Below are 13,811 nucleotides of genomic sequence, written 5' to 3'. Positions count from 1 at the left end.
AATCTATGGTGAGAGCATCACCTAGGTAGGTCTTTATATCGCTCCCAAGCCTTATAAACTGATTCGCCTTCAATTTGAGCAAAATTTGAAATTTCATTATGCATCTTTGTTGTCTTGGCCGATGGAACAAATTTAGCAAGAAACTTCTAAGTTAAATCCTCCCAACTAGTGATTGAATCTGCGGGCATTGAATTTAGCGAATTCTTCACCCTGTCTCGAAGAGAGAACGAAAATAGGTGAAGGCGAATTGCATCATCAATAACACCATTGTGCTTGAAAGTACCGAAATTTCTAAAAAACTTGCTATCTGAGCATTAGGGTCATCACTCGACAACCCATAGAATTGAATTGATGTTTAGATCATTTGAAGGATAGCCGGCTTAATCTCAAAGTTGTTGGCTTTAATAGTAGGTTTCCTGATAACTGAATGGATTCTTGTTACTAGAGGTATAGCAAAATTCCTTAGTGCTTGTGTGTCACATCTTGGATTCTCATTGCCTACCATAGTGTTTGAATGTTTTTGAGCTTTTCGCTTCTTTTTCCTTAGTCCCTTTGCAGTTTTCTCGATTTCGGGATCGTAAGGTAGTAGCTCCAATCTCTTACTTCATCTCATATACTAAACAAACACCTGAAAATAAAAGACAAATAAATCAAATTAGACCAAATTTAAGTGGTATTTATATCATCAATAATTTTATTTAAATTCTCAGCAATGGCACCAAAAGCTTGTTGATTAAAATCGCAAGTGCAGGTTTCGTAACAAGTAATAAAGTAAACGAGTAAGAGTCTCGTCCCACAAGTATTGAAAAATACTAATAAGTACTAAAATTTATTAAACTATAATCTATTTCATAATTCGAACCAGAATGAATTGTTGAACTAGAGAGTTTAAAATAACGAAATTAAATAAGTTGAGATCAAAGAAACAAAATTCTAAGATTTCTAATTCACCATAATTGATCCTATGCGAATTTCTTACTTGAACTAATTGCGATTATTTTCTATTGTTGATAATCGGATCTCTAATTTATTATCTATTATTTTCTCTAATTCATTCATCTTTCTCAAACATTAACAAAATATACCAACAAGAAAATTTTCTACATCTCTATGAAAACTCTAAACCTGCCAAAATTAATCAAGAACAAGAAACCCTCATAAAGATTACACAAATCCACAGATATTTCTATCCTACGTATTCCTTGTGGTATCTCAAATATAAGCTAAAACAATTTTCACTTCTTAATCTCAAATTGAATCCCTAATCTTGCAAATGTTGATCAATCATTCACAAATATTAAGTCCAGAATGAAATAGTCAACAATATGAAACAACTACTTAATTAGTTCAATTAAAAAAAGATTCACATAATCATAGTTAGGCTACATCATAGCTCTAGAAAATGGAGATTAGTTCATAATAAAACTGAATAAAAACATAATCAAAGAGTTTAACATCAAGAAATTTTGAATCAAGAAAAAAAAAAATCTCAAAAACTAGTCTCCTTCTTGATGTCCTACTCCCTACGATTGCTCCCAGAAAATGAATCCCCAAAATCCAAAAAAAAAAAAAAAACCGCATTGTCTCACTCCCCCCAAAGTGATAGACTCTTGATGCTTTCCTTCATTGGAGCCGTCTTCAGAAGAAAAGAAAATAATTCCCAAATCTGAATTGTAAATTTTGCAGCTTTTTGGGCTCATGTTGGGGGACATTTTTCGCTTGGAAAACGTTGGAATTACAAAACTTATATTTGAGCAACAATTTTAGACTGTTGAACCAGTTTTTCAATGCTTCTTAAAGCAGCTCAATATAATGTCAGACGAGAAGGATATGGTAAAACTACTTGAAACTATGCAAAGATATTTCCAATTCAAGATTATAAAAACCCACAATGCTTTCCATTTGTTTGATCCATTCGATTCAGCTTTCATTTCTTCTGATTGGGTTGGGTCAAGCCCACTTGACTTGAGCTCTATTTTTTAGGCCTTGGGCTTTATTGTTTTTAGCTTCATCTACAATAAAATTATTGAAACATTAATTAGGATTGGACTCTTTATAAATTAGTACTCAAATTAGAAAATATCATTAAAAGTCCCAGTTATACTTATGTATTAGCAAATAGATGTGAAAAAGTAGCATTAAAAATGCACTCTTATGCACTCTATCAATAGGCACTTCTCACATAGAAGCAACCTGGTTTGTTATATCCCATATCCTTTTATCTTGTTTCCCAGATCTACTTAGAGGAATATTGCACACTATTTCAGCTTCCTCCTCTCCCAAAATATCTTTTATAAGATCAACCCTCCAAGAGCCATTCTCTTGATCAATTAATTCACTCACCTGAGAATTTCTGTATAAGATTCTTATTGGAGATTGAATGCGTAATGAAGAAGGTGTTGAAATCCATTTATTCCCCCCCCCCCCCCCCCCCGGCGGCCGGAAAAAAACAATATTTAGATAACTTCCAACCCTCCAAACTCTATCTTTTAGCAAATTTAGAGATCCTCACAAGGTCCTCCATATTAAAGATGGGCTAGAACCTAGTTCTGCCTCCAGCAATGTCTTATTTCTATGATACTTCTCTTGAAATATTCTTATGGCCAAGGAGTTTTGGTTAGTTAGAGATCTCCAACACTATTTAGCTAGCATAGCCTTGTTAAAACTCTTAAAGCCTCTAAATCCTAATTCTCCAATAGCTTTGGCTTCCCCAGTCTTATTCCAACTTTTTCGATGTAATTTCTTATCATTGTTCTTATGCCCCCGCCAGAAGCTTGCCATAATAGCATATATTTCTTTGTATAATCTTTTAGATATTATAAAGACACTCATATGGTAAGTTAGAATATCTTGAATGACAGCCTTCAATAATATTTCCTTTCTAGTTTTTGATAATAACATATTCTTCCAGCTATATAACCTTTGCCACACTCTATCTTTAATACCTCTAAAGGTATTATATTTATTTTTCCCTACCATTATAGGCAGCCCAAATATTTCTCACAATCTCTACGTGCTCTAATCTCTTAGCCTCCAATATCTTTTTTAACACAGTAGCACTTGCATTTGTACTAGGAAAAAAAAAAGTTAATGTTTTATGTTTGCTAAGGCATTGCCCTGAAGCTATTTCATATTGATCAAGGATCTAACTAATTCTATTCCATTCCAGCAAAGTCGCTCTACAAAAAATAATACAATCATCTGCGAACAGAAGATGATTTACTCTTGTTCCAACTCTTGCAACAAAAATCCCCCTTATCTCTCCCTTCCTTTTAGCTGCATTGATCAGTGTACTCAACCCTTCAGCATATAATAAAAATAAATATGGAGACAAAGAGTAACAATGGTAACACATTGCATAATTAAAGCTATGATTTTTTCCTTGGACCTTAGCTTCTTCATGGTTGTCTCAAGATAGGTCCATTCAAATCGATCATATGGCTTTGACATATCCAATTTAAGTGCCATATTTTCATTTCTACCCTTATGTCTAGTCTTCATAGAGTGGAGAAATTCATAGGCCACCAAAAGATTATCAAATATGAGCCTCCCCGGAATAAAGGCACTTGGATGGTTTGATATAATATTAGGAAGTATTTTTTTTCACCCTGTTTGCCAATCTTTGCAATAATTTTATAAATTACATTACATAAATAAGCCTATACTCACTAACTAAGATAGGGGATTTAACCTTATGATTTAATGCAAAATGAGTATAATTCATAGCTTGATCTATTCCGTCTCCCCTATAAAAGATTTGAACAATAGCACTAACCTAATCTACAATAGGCTTGGAAAAAACATGCACCATAGCCTTGTAGATATATCCGACTGTAATTCAACAGTACTCAATTTGTTGCACTACTGTTTCAATTTCTCTCTAGATATATCCTACTGTAAGTCTTCATTCATTGCTCCTGTCACTCGAGGTAATAAAGACTAAAGGCTTGATTCAATAACTACTTTAGATGGCTTTGTAGATTTGTAAATCTCTTCATAATGCTTGGTAAAGACTACCTCCATATCTTTTTGATCTTTTACTTCTGTTGGGGGAATTAGAAAACTTGGTGAATCCAATTCTTTTTTCTCCGTTGTGATGCATAGGCATAGAAGAATTTTGTATTATGATCACCATGTTTATACCAAGTCCTTCTTGCCCTTTGTTTCCATTTAAGATTTTCTTGCTCTAATAGATTTCCCACCTCATTTTGCAACTATTTTATTTCCTCTACATTATGGGGACCTTTCATATCTTGCAATCTTCTAAGGTGCTCTGACTTGTTTTGTATCTCAGCTTCTTTATTTCTAGTTTTTGTCTTACCCCAACCTACTAGAGCCTCCTTACAAACATTCAAAGATTGCTTAATTCTCAGCATTCAGTTTGATGATGTACTTCCTTTTACCCAATTCTACTTGATAACCTCTTCACAGTCTTCCTCCATCCAGCTGGCTTCAAATCTGAATAGCTTAATTTTTCTCCTATTGTTAGTCTATTATGAGTTCACTGACAATAAGAGTGGCTTGTGACAGAGCTTCTTGTTGTTAAGGTCTCCGCTCACAGTTCCTTGACGCATTCTCTCCATAAATAATTTGAAACAACTCTATCCAATCTTTCTTTTACAAATTTCTCGTCTATATGCCTATTACTCTAAGCGAATCCACTTCACGCTTTACCTTTTTCCTCCAATTTTGGACCCATGGAACTAATTCCATCGTCCAGAAATTAGTGTATCAACTACTTCTTGTTGCTCTGTATATGAAGCTCTACTCTCCGATCATTGAAAGTGAAAAATTAGGTACAATAGAGAATTAACCAGCAAATCATACCAATATATAAGCAATCACAAATATCAAACTAACAGCCAAAAACAAAACAAAACAAAAAAAAAAAAAACAGTAAAAATAATAAACACAAGATTTTGGTCACAAATGAAAAAAAAAAATTATAAGCTTTTCAAGAGATTAACCATGCAATTTAGATGCTTCGCCACCTCTTTCAAGTCCACTATAGAATTAATTTATTATAATCAGATTTAGACATTTGCAAACTTATGCTGACTCTAAACCTAAATTTTAATCCCACAAGTAAGCCACTTAGTCTCCGCAACAACAACTCTAAAAATCCTTTTGATCAATAAATACATCCATACCAATAGACTCAACAGTTGCAACCCAAGAAAATAGTGATCAAAAGTTCAACAATGTGATCATGGTCTCATTACATAAGAAAAAATTGTTTGGATTGCTTAATATCTCACAATGATTTTCTCTCAGACAACAACATAAGAATTTTTTAAATAATGCTTAAGTCCCATACAAAATTTGTGCCTCATCCATTGATTCATTTTCTTCATGCAGTGCATGATCAATGATTGGCATGCAATTACAATAAAGTTGTGATAATTATTTATTCACTGTATATCGGTAGAGTTATGTATAGTCCGTGGGTAGCGATATCCTTACAACTTCCCAGTATCCCTTTGCTACCCAAGCCTATGTGGCTTTATTTATTTTTCTTCTCCTTCTCTCTGCTTTGCTTTGTCCAAGATTTGACATGAAGTTGCTTATCAGAAGCTTTCTCAGTCTGAGTTTGGAATTGAAGCTTTAGCAACACACACATTTTCCCCTCTCACCAAAAATAGCCCGCCTTAGCTTGGTCGGAACTCCCTTCCCCACCAACAGCAAGCCACCGTAAACAGCGCCAACCTGAGATAGGTCTACTCTTACACATGAACTCTCTCTCTCTCTCTCTCTCTCTCTCTCTCTCTCTCTCTCTCCTCTACTCTCTCTGTCTCAGAAGCCCCCTTTATGTCACTTTCTTTTTGAATGGCCAGCCACCGTTCAACAACGCTAACTCGAGAAAGTCCTCCATGCCACACCGCTAGTGAAAAGAAGCATTGGTGGCTTACCAACAAAAAGGTAAAACTTTGGTCTTCCATATATCTTTTTGATTTAAAGAGGTCTTGTTTGGTTCTTTTAATTGCATTAATCATGATCAAAGTTGAAAACTTTGTTTGTAATCCATGATTATGTTAGTCAAAATGAGTATTTTTTATCTTGCAATCTTTCTTTTTACATGCAAGTTTAACCCATTGAGCCCAGATGTCGTGACATTTTTTACGTTTGGGAGGAAGAGAGGTGTGGAAATGAAAGTTTGATGTTTGAGGTCATGGTTTTGAATTTCAAAAGGAAAAAAATGAAAGAATTTTGTAGAGTGGTAGAGCAGAGACTCAATCAAATCTCAGACAAAGCAAGCAAAAGGGAGAAGCAGAGCATAAAAGAAAAAAAAAATAAAGGGATGTAGCCAAATAGTGGGAGGTAATAAGGGTATCATTACCCATAGTTTGTACTTCCCGTAAGTAGGTATTAACTTATCATTAACTCTGTAACCAACAATACTTACCGTGTGTTTGTGCAGGCCTTACCATCTACTTTGTAAGCTAAAGAAAATACATTTTTTCCGTTGATTAGATATGCTGAAAATAATAGATAAAATTGCCAAAATTAAGTATATCTGGCAACTTTTTCTTGCCTCAAAATCGCTGCAATTGTGATTTGATAGACTTGCAATAGTAACTACTTTAAATGGAACTAAGTTTAATGGAAAATTATGATCTGATCGACCTGTTCTTTGATGCATTATTCACATAATGTATAGTTTTGTCAAGTGCAATACTACAAGGGAAATACAATAATTACAAAAGGATTATATAAAAGCAATCACATAAATTGATGTGCCTTGATTTAGTTTGTCAAATTGTAAAGTTACTTTTATTATGAAGTAAATTTAACATAGATAAGACACGTCAATTTGTTAAATTATTTGTGTAAATTTATTTTTTTAATAAATGTAGCAGTATTCATACCACAATACACAGTACAAAATTTTCAATGGTGTTTCTTATCCATAATCTTAGTAACGATTTTATCATTGGATATGAGTGAAATAAGAAAAATATCCTATGCATCTATTAGATTGAGAAAGGTTGTGCATTCGGACTGCGATCTTTTTCCAATCTAGTCTGGTTCGAAACCCAAATACTTGAGTGAATTCAGGTGGTTATTCACTTGGATTGTAAATTGGAGGATAAAATAATGTTATACCAGCCTGAATCCGATTACGGATACAAGATATTAATTGAATACCCGCATACCAGCCTTATATTTAATATATATATATTTATATATATATATATATAAATTCTGTCATTTTACAATAGGTCATCCCTCCATTCATCTCATACCCATCTTCTTCCAGCATTTTCTTTTTCTTTTCTTTTCTTTTCTTTTCTTTTCTTTTTTTTTTTTTGTTTTTTTGCTTCTTAGCTCCCAACTTTAGCAGAGTTTCACCATGTTTAAATGGTCCTTTTTGGTCCCAGGAATAGTTTCACACCTTTGAGATGAAAGGAATTTAGCAGTTCTTGTGGATGTTTCTTGAAAAAAATTTCAGAATAGATAAAATAAGAAAAAATAAGAGAAAGGAGAAAGGAGAGTGAGTGAGGGATGACAAAATTTGTTGTGTTAAGCCTCAAAATTGACATGAGCAAGTGATTTTACTGTTTCAAGAGAGAACAGAGGTGTTCATTGATTTTGATTTAAGTCTTTTGTTATATATTTTTGTTTTTAAGTTGTTTTGGTTGTGGGGTAGAGAGAGAGAGAGAGGAGCATGTGGATTTCATTGGGGTTTGGAATGGTAGAGAGAGAGGCTTGGGGTTTGAAACGGGAAAAATGTTTTTTTTTTCCCTTGTAGAAATCAGCATAGGAGAGGATGGGAAATTGTTCCTTGATGAGCTCCAAGAGCCTGACGGTGATGTCAAGGCCATTGTTGGTGGTGTGTTCGAGTCGATTTCATTCTCACCTCCTTATCGCATTCTTAATTAATGGTTGATTTGGATTCAGATATAATATGAAAAAGTTTTAAATGAAAAATGAAAGTTAAATAATATATTATTATAATATTTTTTTTTAATATTATTATTATTTTAGAATTTGAAAAAGTTAAATTTTTTATTATATTTTAAGTAAAATTTTAAGAAAATTATAATGATCAGATAAAATAAGATGGGATAATTGCTCTCTCCTTCGTTCAACAGGGAGGCCTTTTGAATTTTAAGAAAAGAATTGATTCCTTGAAACCTTTTATGGATTTGAAATCTGAACCCTTTTATATTCCAATGAATCAGTTCCAACTATTTTTTGTTTGATTTTTAATCTCATGACATTTTTTATTTGCCAAGAAAATGTTAGAAAGGACAAGAAATTCAAGTTTTTTATTCTTTAAATTCTTAATTGTGTGGGACGTAAAAAAGAAAGCAAAATCTTGACTAAAACATAAAAAGAAAGCAAAAAGCAAAATCCTGACGCAATCGGTTAGTTTTGCATTTTCTTTGCCAAACAGAAAATTTGGGGCTTTATTTTTCGGTTAAACAGCATGCATGGTGTCTGAAGATTTGTACATATTATTGTTGTTTATATTTTGTAACACACTTGATATTTGATGTTTGGATGACTAGAAAATATAAGAGAAAATATAAAGAAATTAGTCAAATTTGAGATTGACATAGCCTCCGAGAGAAAAGAGAGAGAAAGCAATAGGAAAATATTTTCATTAAGTTCTTGGATAATCATTCTTTTGTACAATCAATTCTAGAGCCCTTGTCTCGCATATAAAGAAGGTAACTCCTACATGGACCCAAGCTAACACAACTAAAAGCATACAAGAAATAAAACTATGGCCCAAGGCCCACTATCTATATTGTAGTTTCAAATAACATGTAGCATCAAAGTAAATAATATTGTAAATGATTATCAAAAAAATAATAATAATAATAATATTGTAAATGAGATTAAATTGGCCCAAAGCACATGGCACATGTATTCCATTCATGGACGATGACATTTATTTTTTTTATTTTTTAAAAAACGATTTTCTAATCAATCTGGTTACAATCCCATTTTTTAACCAGATAAAATCAAATACATGTTTAGATTCTAATCAGATTAATCCAGACGATTACCTGGATTGCATTTAAAATCCGGATGCGGATAGAACCAGATACCCAGAATTGCATTAGGATGCACAGCCTTAAAGATGAGTTTAAAACTCATAATTGGTGAAAAGTGATCATCTTTATATCATAATTAATTCTTTGACCACTATATTGTAAGTAATCTTAAAATAAAATTCCATTAAAATCGAAACTCTAAAAAATTCTGGAACCTCTGTATGACGTTTTGTTATTAAATATTGGGAGAAGGTCGAAGCCCATTTCAGTCTATACCACCTCCATCGACGAGGACTTCAATATTTTGTGTCCTTTTAAATTTATTGTAAATTTTTCCTAATTTATAATATTGATATTGTTATTGCTATTTTATTTGCTGCTATTTTATTCTATTTTTGCTATCTTAATACCTTATTATTATTTTGTGAATTTATAATGAACTATTATCTTGTTCAAGCTGGTTTTTGTGACTGTAATGAATTAATTTGTGCATATTATAATACTAGACTTGAATTAAAACATTATATGGAAATAGTAAAGGATCTTAAAGAAAAACAATTAAAAATGAGACTAGATTATTATTCAATGAAGAAAAGATGTCACGTATATCAAAATAGATAAGCTGCAAAAGAAAAATTAGAATATCATTATAGGTTCTTAAGAGTAGAAATTAAAAGTATAAAAAATCACTTAAGTATTCTTGTGTTATAAAAATAAATAAAAAATCAGTGATACGGATTTCTTAACAAAGATTGCCCATATAAAAGAAAATGAGGTATATTGAGAATCTTATGTTAGTAAGCCATGAAAATCCGTTGGTAAGCTCATTCATGCCAAGAGGGCTCTAAGGGTGGTCCTGGTGGTGTTCTCTCAAAATTTTAATCTACTCATCTCTCTTTGAATATAGAAAATCTTTATTTTTAAAATCTGTCACAATGAATTCTTTATTTAAATTAAAAGAATCTACTACTAATATAGGTATAGAATCTAAACCTGATAATATTAACCAAGAAGACTATTATTAACCTGATAATATTAACCGAGAACAAAAATATTCCTTTATACATATTGGATTAGTATAAGTGGCTATAAAACCACTCACTAGAAACGGATTAAATGCCTCAATATTACTCTGTTTGAGAGACAGAAGATGTTTTAATTTTCATGATTCATTACTTGGAATGGTAGAGTCTAGCCTTTTTCAAGAACTAGTATATTTTAATTGTTACCCTAATTATTCACTTTCATTATTTGATACTAATATTTTACATGCCTTAACATTAAATATTAAAACAAATGGTTATCATATGATGAAAGAATCACACCCTTTAATTGTAGTGTATAGAATTCATTATAAATTGATGAAAACAACATTAGGACCACAAGCTTTTATTACTAGCCTAAAAGGCTACACATTAGTATTACAATCTAGCACACCAAATTCTAGTATACAAATTCCTAAACAAATAAATTGGAATCAGATTACTCTCCCTAATGAATAGCAGTTAGAAAATATTGTTTCATTACCCAAAATAGAAAATAATTCTAAAAATGATCTAAATTACATAGATCAAAGAACAGACGAAACAATCCAAATTGTTTTTCAACATTTTAGGAGATCATTATTACATTACTCTTCACCAGCACCTTCTAGTTATCATATATCCAAAGTTGTTCTTACTTCAGTTTATAGAAATAAATCTCAAAATTTTGACACCAAATCTCAACAACTAGATACCCAGATCCGGGAAATTATTCCTGGAAATATTATTGATACACCAATATACACTGTTAATCATCCTGATATAGCATCCACCTCTCAAAATCTCCAACAAAATAAAGAACTTTCTTCTCCAACATATTCATTTACAAGTAGTTAGAGATGATGCTCAAATATTCACCCTGAGTAAAGAAGAATTTAAAATTAATAAAGATTACCTAAAACAAGATTATATGAAAGAAGAAAATGAACAGAAAAGATTAAAATTTTTCTTTACTTTCACAAAATTAGAAAGAGATTATATCCAAATAAAATATTATAATTATTTAGAAAGCTTACAAATTAATATACATTTCTTCACCTGGTTTAAAATATATAAATCAAACCAATTATCAACCATAAATAAAACTACTAATAAATGGTCTAAAGAAGATAATAATCAAATTATTCATGAAGAATACCCACCTTTTGAAGATATTAAGTACAACCAAAGAAATACTCAAGTATTAGCCTCACAAATAAAGAAATATAATTCTATATCAGAAAGTAAAAACACTAATAACATAATCCAACAAAATAATTATATCAATTTATATTTAAAAACTATGAGTAAACAATTACATTGAATTGAAAATCAAATATCGCCTATCAATACTTCCATCAAAGAAAAAAGAAATTCCTTTATTTATTCCCCATAAAATTCCTTCACATTTAAAAATAAATTTTTCTAAAACTAAAGACGATTTATTAAAATAAATATCTAATAAACTAGAAAAATTAAGTATTAGTACTGCATCTACTTCTAGACAATTTCATATTAATATATTAAGTAAAACAGACTCACCTGATTTATCTGATTCTAAAATTAGTAACATTAAAAATCAATTCAAAGATTTACAATTAAATAAAATTAGAGGCGATCACTTTAATGTTTTCTCTGCTAGAGACTTTAAATATCATGTTTCTATTTCCCATAATTTGTATCTGAGGCCTACTCCATCGGATATTGAATTCGAAGAAAGGGAACATATAATTAGATCTTCTATTTCAGCAGATATATTATATGAATGGAATATAGATGGATTATCTGAATATGAAATATTAAACCATTTCCAAGAAATGATTATGATAGCTAATGTTTATAAAGTTAGCAAAAAAACAAATTATCAAGTAGCACATATTTTGGTTACAGGTTTCACTGACCAATTAAAGGGCTAGTGGGATCATTATCTTTCACAAAAATAAAGAATAAGAATATTAAATCAGTATAAACATGATGAAAATATGCAAGAAATTAAAACAGAAGATAGTCAACCTATAGAAGATGCTGTTAATACTTTAATATTTATACTAACCAAACATTTTGTTGGTGATCCTATTCAATTTAAAGAAATGACTAATGATTTATTAAACAATTTAAGATGTCCTTAATTATCTGATTTTAGATGGTATAAAAATGTATTTCTAACTAAAGTTATGATCAGAAATGATTGTCAACAATCATACTGGAAGAAAAAGTTCATAGCCGGACTTCCATATTACTTCGCTTAAAATGTACACGAAGCATTAGTAAAACAGGATGGTACTATTAATTTTATTAATCTCACATATGGTGACATAATAACTACTATTAATAGAACTGGTCTAATTATATGTAATGATCTAATATTAAAAAAGCAAATGGATAACGAAAAGAATTTTGCTAAGAAAAAGTTAGATACCTTTTGTGAATAGTTTGGTTATACTCCATTATTAGCATCATCTAGAAGATAGAAAAAGATAAAAATAAATTATAAAAATTTCCCAAATAAAAAATGAAAATATAAAAGACCTTATAGAAATATGAAAGATAAGTAAACATATAATAAACCAATATATAATAAACCTATAAAAAATCTAAAAAAGACAAATAAAAAGAAAAACAACAAATTGTGTGACGCCCCCAAATCCCCACGCCCGAACACGGGGAAATTGAGACGTCCGGATGGTGACAACCCGGGTCACCATCCCATCGACGGGTGCCGAGTGTGTGCAAGGCAACAGATGTGTACATAAAAACACGCAGCGGATAAAGAAAGTCATAACTAAGTACCAGAATTTTTCTTAACGTAATACAAGCTGTTTAAAACGTACATAGATAAATATTACAAAACACGAATACAGTTTTAAACAAATAAAAAGATAGCATCAGCAACCCGGCGGAGCCGCATCCTCGGGCTCAGCCTCCTCCTCTTCGTCCTCTAACTCTGCACCAAAAGCTACGGAACCACGAATGGTACCGCAGGTAAGTAAAACCCCAAACACTACCAGATAGAAACACATAAAACTCATACAAGATGCATGAACCATGCCCAATGCACAAAGCCCATAAAACCCAAGTTTTCCACACACGCCAAAAACCCGTTTGGCCCAAAACATATCCTTTCCGAAAAACACGCCAAAAGTCACATTTGGCCGCCAAAAGTCCATTTGGCCCAATATCTCGCCGGAAGTCCATCCGGCCCAATATCTCGCCAGAAGTCCATCTGGCCCACGCCAAAAGTCCCATTTGGCCTCATAAACCATTATCCAATTTTAACCGTATGCACCATGACCTCCCCTAGGGGTCATCCGCACACCCTGGCTCCAGTGTCACACCGTAGAGTACCACCACGCATGTGACACCTAACGAGCGATGCCCAGTTCCGCGCCCCGCGCGTGCGTAGCCAAGCATCCTCTAGCCCTCGCCAGCGAAGGGCCACGGAGTCGGTGAGTAGGGCGATGCCCGGTTCCGCGCCCGGCGCGTTCGTAGCCAAACATCCCCTAGCCCCGCTCCCGTCATCTCTCTCGACAACTCAGGGGACATCACTCAGTTTATTCCGCTCCCGAGTGACCAGAGGAGCTCCACCGAGATAATAACCCATCCCGGCTTGGGCTCGTGATACACACGCACCCGTAAAACCACTCACGCCAATACTCAGGCTTTTCACACATGAACAAAAACACACGTGCATGCACCATGAAATGCTATATCAATGCATAATAAAATAATCAAACAACATAAAACAAATAAACAAACAACTCCATCCTCCATCCATCCGACCCCC

The 13,811-nt window shown here is 32.5% G+C and overlaps 1 non-coding gene across 1 annotated transcript; it reads left to right on the top strand.

Moving 5' to 3' along the window:
* On the top strand, positions 1 to 104 carry LOC122280220. Its single transcript, XR_006229805.1, has one exon. It is a non-coding gene; the product is annotated as a small nucleolar RNA R71 (small nucleolar RNA).
* Positions 105 to 13,811: the final 13,707 nt, after the last annotated feature.

Source organism: Carya illinoinensis, chromosome 10, assembly GCF_018687715.1.
Source record: "Carya illinoinensis cultivar Pawnee chromosome 10, C.illinoinensisPawnee_v1, whole genome shotgun sequence".
Classification (NCBI taxonomy): Eukaryota; Viridiplantae; Streptophyta; class Magnoliopsida; order Fagales; family Juglandaceae; genus Carya; species Carya illinoinensis.
The sequence above is the reverse complement of the archived record's forward strand: the minus strand, read 5'-3'. Positions and strand labels throughout refer to the sequence as shown.